This window comes from Macrobrachium rosenbergii, chromosome 37, assembly GCF_040412425.1.
Source record: "Macrobrachium rosenbergii isolate ZJJX-2024 chromosome 37, ASM4041242v1, whole genome shotgun sequence".
Lineage (NCBI taxonomy): Eukaryota > Metazoa > Arthropoda > Malacostraca > Decapoda > Palaemonidae > Macrobrachium > Macrobrachium rosenbergii.
Genome location: NC_089777.1, coordinates 1,051,903 through 1,057,692, shown reverse-complemented (window position 1 = coordinate 1,057,692; position 5,790 = coordinate 1,051,903).

Here is a 5,790-nt window from a genome sequence, read left to right as displayed (position 1 = left end):
AATTACACTAAAAGTAAGTTTATACATGAGTGTAGTACAGTCTTTGTATACAGACATGAATTATGGCATGACTGAGAGCGTATTTTAAAATGCTGTCAGTTTGAGATTAAATCCTTAGGGACAATGTTAGAGTCAAATGGCAGGGTAGACTGAAAAATGATACCAAAGGAGATACTATAACGGAAATTCCTTGTGTAGATGAGACAACGATGAAGGGGAGAGGAGATGTCGTGACATTTTTTGAACAACCCTAACTGTCTCAAGGACAGCTTCCAACTGCTTTAAGAGATGCATTGTCATGAAGTGATTCAGATTGTGGTAACATTGTTAAGTTTTGCATTTCAATTTGATTTTTTCCATCCTTACAAAAACCTTTTCTGCGCCCATCTTCATAGACCAGCTTCTGCAGTCTAAGTGGTAGATTGTAATGTTTTCCTTCCAGTACTGCAGTGATCAAGACCTCTGCTGTCACTCCAGATGCCATAGCAAAGTCCTTGGGCCAAGCCACATCTCTTTCTTTAGTTTCCATCATGTTGCATTGCTTGAAATGCACCATTGCGATGATAGTATGCCTGAACTTATCCTCATTTTTTCAAATTATATCTGCTGCCTTTGCACACACAGCCTGGTCAAAAGAGCATGCTGCCTACTTCAAATCTAGTGTTTCAGAGATTTTCAGGGCCTGGTGCAGAACCTCATTAAAAGGTAACATAGGTTACTGGGAGATTTATAATAGGAAGTTATCCTACTGTGCCTTCAGTGATGTACTGTATTAGCATTATTCCATGCCTGAATGTTGACCCAGTCCAGAAGCTCTAGAGAAGGTGTAATACTATGCTGCTGGGTTGTCAGATTATGGGTGGTCCTTTATTGTTTCATAGTTGGTACACTGGGTTGAATTATCATACCTTTTAATTCTGTGATGTTCCTGAACCTATCAGATCTCGTTGCCTATCAGTATTATCAAGAGCTAATTGAGTTGGGACACAAGGAAGAATGCTTGAGGGTATTGCAATATTGATTCATTGTCACTTGCTCATTTTTGAGGACAGTGGGCCATGTCAATTTCTCTTTTCTTGTCATATATATGAAATAATACCTCAATGTGTTTAGTATTTTATTAATTCTACAGTTCCCATGATTGGTCTTTGTGCCCATGGCAGTATGTGTATATAGTAACAGGCTTTGAATTGTAGCACTGATGGCATAGAAACTGTCCTGTGGAGTGGTGAGCACTTCTGTCATCTTTGCAGATGGTATAGTGTCTCCTCAAGAGTATGGAGAGAATGCTTGTGAGAACTTTGCTTGTCATTGTCATATTTGTGAGTTTGAGGCCAGTCTTGTTCTGGTTGATACTTGACATCAACCTGGAATTTCTTGGCATGTTCAGTCATTGTCTAACCTAAGTCAGAAGATTTGTGCTTGCAGCTCAGAGGCTATCATATCATTTTCTCTCACAAACATTTCTTTTTGTAAGGTAGTTGGGAATGATGGGAAGCTTTCCTTATTTATTGATATTTCACCTGAGTCTGAATTCTGCATGTAGCTTCTCCTGATGATTTTTTTTTTTTTGCAGTTTTATGTATCCTCAACACGAAGCCAGTAAAAAAAATTTTTAGCTTCCACTTCCTTTAAAAATAAAGATGTTCATCATCACTTTAGTATGATCTGTCCTTTGAAAGTACAGTGTTCATCGTCACTTCTTAGCTTGATCTGTACTAGTTTTTTTGCCTTGTGTAAGATCTGTGACTCAAATGTTGATAGTGTGTCCATTGTCTGCATTGCTAGATGTCGGACTGTGGCATTTAAGGAAGGTGAACTGACTGGCACAAAGGTTATTTGAGTTTGATCTTTTGCATATTTTGACACCAGCAAATAATATGCAGTTTAAAGAGGACTTGAAAATTCACTTTGCTTTATGTTTTCTTTAGATTTTGCTAGAGGCTCTCTTTTGTTGACTCCAAGAAGGTCCTCTTCCTTCTTCAGGTGATGAAGATTGTTCTTATGGGCAATTTTTTCTACAGTTTAAGTGGTAGAGCCTTTTTGGCACCTCAGTTGTATTCTTATATTTCAGCTGCTGATCACAGTGTTACTGGAAAAGGAATGACAGATGCAGTGTTTGCCCTCCTGACAGATGATGGAAAAACACTGGGAAAAGCAGAAAGGATTGCACATAGATTCATAGATCTGGAAAAGGCATATGATAGAGTCCCATGCCAAGAGGTTTGGAGGTGTAGGCCTATATGATAAAAAGGAACACTGGAAGAAGTGTGTGGCTGGTCCAAGATCTGTATGAAGGAGCAAAATGCAGGTGAGAAGCAGTGTTGGTTTAACTGAATGGATACCAGTAAGAGTTGGTTTACATCAGGGATCTGCTTTTAAGTCCATCTTTTGACCTGATAATGGATGTTATCTCGAGGAATAAGAGATCAATCCCCCTGGTGCATGTTGTTTGCTGATGACATCGTGTTATGTAGCACCAACAGAGGGGTAGTGGAGTCAAAACTAGAGCAATGGAGGAAGGCACTGAAGACAGAGGATTTAAAGATCAGTAGAAAAGACTGAATACCTAAGTTTTGATGAAGATCAAGACCTGAGATTAGTATGGAAGGGACAAGGTTGAACTGAGTAGAAAATTTAGGTATCTTGGTTCAACAGTGGTTGATGATGGAAATTTGGATGTGAAATAAGACACGAGTGCGGGCTGATAGAAAAATAGTGTAATGATGTCAGGTGTCTTAGTCGACCGAGAATCAACATCAAGGATAAAGGAAGAGTGTTTAAGACATAGTGAGACCAGCTTTGATGTATGGAGCAGAAATATGGCCAGTAAAGAGAGTGCAAGAGAAGAAATTGGGTGCAGTAGAGATGAAGATGCTTAGGTAGATGTGTGGAGTAACAAAAATGAAAGAATGAGGCGAACTACTAGTCATAGAACTATCAAAGAAGGCTCAGGAAAGAAGACTGCAGTGGTATGGCCATGTGATGAGAAGGGATGAGACATATGTAGGAGGAGAGTGATGCAGATGGAGGTGCCTGGTGGGAGAGCAAGAAGAAGACTGAAGGTAAGGTCGATGGATGTAGTTAGAGAAGATGTGAGAGACAAACAGTTGTCAGAGGATGATGTGTTTGACCAAGCCAGGTGGAGGAAAGCTGTCAGAAAACATTGACCCCATAGAAGTGGGAAAAGATGCAGAGAAAGAAGATCACAGTGTTACTGATCTCAACAGGTTTTAAAAAGACTCCTCATGAGTCCTCAGTCTTATTGTGATGTTAAGCTAACAGGCAATATAATTACTGTTAAAACATACAGATGTATTTTTCCGCCTAATACTGTTTTCGGCACTTACGGTTCTGTATCGATTGCATGGTCCTAATCAGGTTGGTAGCATGTTATACCTGAAAGGATATAAAAAGAGAACAAATCATCCGAACTTAAGAAAAAGCAAAACTTGGGTGATATTCTAAACTTGTTACAAGTTAGCAAGGCTAATGGTAAAGGGAACTATAGTTGAATTAGTTGGTGACCTGGAAGGTGTTTGAAATTGCTGTTTGTAGTACTGTAATTAATGTGTCAGAAGGTCGGAGACAATATCATTAAGTCACTGACTTCAGCTCTCTTTGAATGCCTCTCCATGCCTTTTGATGGATGGATATAGCAACAATGCAACCTAGTCACTGAAAGGGAGTGGGTAGGGGCAAGCCAGCCCAACTGAGTGCTGATCCTGCCTGGATAAATAGGGAAGGGTGGAGTCAGGAAGGTGTATCCTTTCGTGAAACATCTGCTAAATAGGAAATGAGTCATTCAAGGACGAAACAGCTTAAGGGGCTATTAAAAAGAAGAAAAGATTGTAGCTGGTGGATTGCTCTATTGAAAATAGCACCTGTCAGCAAATCTGGACTTAGATTATTTTCAGGTTCCAGTCCACAGATATTTGAGACATCCTCCAGATTGCAGTTCAAGGTTCTGTTTTTTGGCTAGCAGTAGTCCCACAGGTTTTCACTTGCCCCAGTTGCTGTTTGCCTACAGAAGCATCAAGTTGTTGAGATGCTTTGATGGTAGTCATATTATGGTGTCTGCCTTTGTAGAACTTTTGGAGTTACCTCAGGTACCTAATCAACTTGTGTCAGTACTGGGACTTTTATATGGAAGTGGACCAGAATACAGTATTTCTGGCATGTCCCAAGTCTTCCTTGTCTGCAAAATTGTGGAAAAAAGTTGCTAGGCCATGTAAACTCCATGGAGAAGCTAGTTCCACAGACCCATTTCAAGCCTAGATACTGTATACAGTATACTGGGTATCTAATTGAAAACTGAACTGACAGCAGTCTACGCCAGATCAGCTGGATGACTTCCTATTCTCTGCCTCTGCTCATCTTCGTGGCAAGATGAGCAGAACCTATGAGTAGGATTTCTGTCTCTCATGTGCTACAGGATTTTTGTAGCATGTGGCCCATGGTCCTTAGAAGAAAGGGGGTTTGAATTTAAATTTTCTAGAACTGAGGCCAGTATCCTTAGTTCTTCGCTTTCAAAAGTCACCTGTCCAGCAAGGTGTTAGAGGTGACGTGGGTTATTTCAGACACAAGGATAGCACTCAAAACTTTGGCAGTATGCCCATTGACTGTGGAGATCCAGTTGTGGATGGAGGCTCACATTAATGCTTTAATCCTGAGATTTGATCTAGAGAAGCCATAGTATAGTATTCTAATATTAGAGCATAATAGAAAAAGTTACTTTTCAAGGAAAGTTGCTTTCATGTAATGTTTTTGTATTTGAGGTCTGCAGCATGCCTTGGAAGCTGTGGAAAACTTCTTCAGTAGACTTGTTTGCCACTAACCTCATTCACATACTTCCAAACTATTGCTCAGCCTGGATGGACCAGGTGACATGGTTCCTTGAACATTTGTAAAAGGTTTTATTTCTTCTCCTGGTCAGGCTAGTGCTTGACAAACTTTGGCAGCCCAACAGCTATGCACAACTTGTATCCTACATTTGGCACAGCAAACATTATTTCCGGACCTTGTTGCTCATTGGTAGCACTTGAGAGCTCTGCTGGTCTGGAAGAAACTTCTCCTTTAATTTTGATTTTGAGATATCACAGGATTTCAACCTCCTCAGTCTTTATGAATGTAGATGGTCTAGAAGTGCCTGTGAGGAGAGGCTTTTCACATCAGGCAGCTGATGTTACTAAAATAGCCAATCCAGGCAAACAATTTTCAGCTTGACTATTCCAGGCCAATGGATATTTTTCTGTAGCTAGCCCTGATCCAAAACTGCCTTTATCCCATGTTAAATAGACTTCATTCTCATGCGCACGAGACAAAGCTGCTGGTCTTAGAAATCAAAGGAATGAGCTGTACTCTAGATCGCTAGTTGTGGCTCCCATAGGGGGTTTGTGCCATCAGTGCACCTTGTGGCATACCGTAGGCATTACGTAAGATTCTTTGCAGAGTCCCCTCTCCCCTAGCTGCAACCCCTTCCATTCCTTTTACTGTACCTCCCTTCATATCCTTTTTCTTCTATCTTACTCTCCACTCTCTCTCAAAAAGTGTTTCATAGTGCAACTGTGAGGGCTTCCTGTTACACCTTTGAAACATTTTTACCCCTAAATTTCCCTTTCAGATCTAAATGACCTCATGGGTCCCAGTGTTGCCTTTTGCCTTAAATTTCATACTCCTTCCAATTCACTAGTTGTGGCAGGCCAAATTTTATAGTGGCAATTTCATCTTCCTTTTCTAATTATCCTTTCCACATCTCAGTCATCTCGTGAGACAGAGCCATTTGTGTAT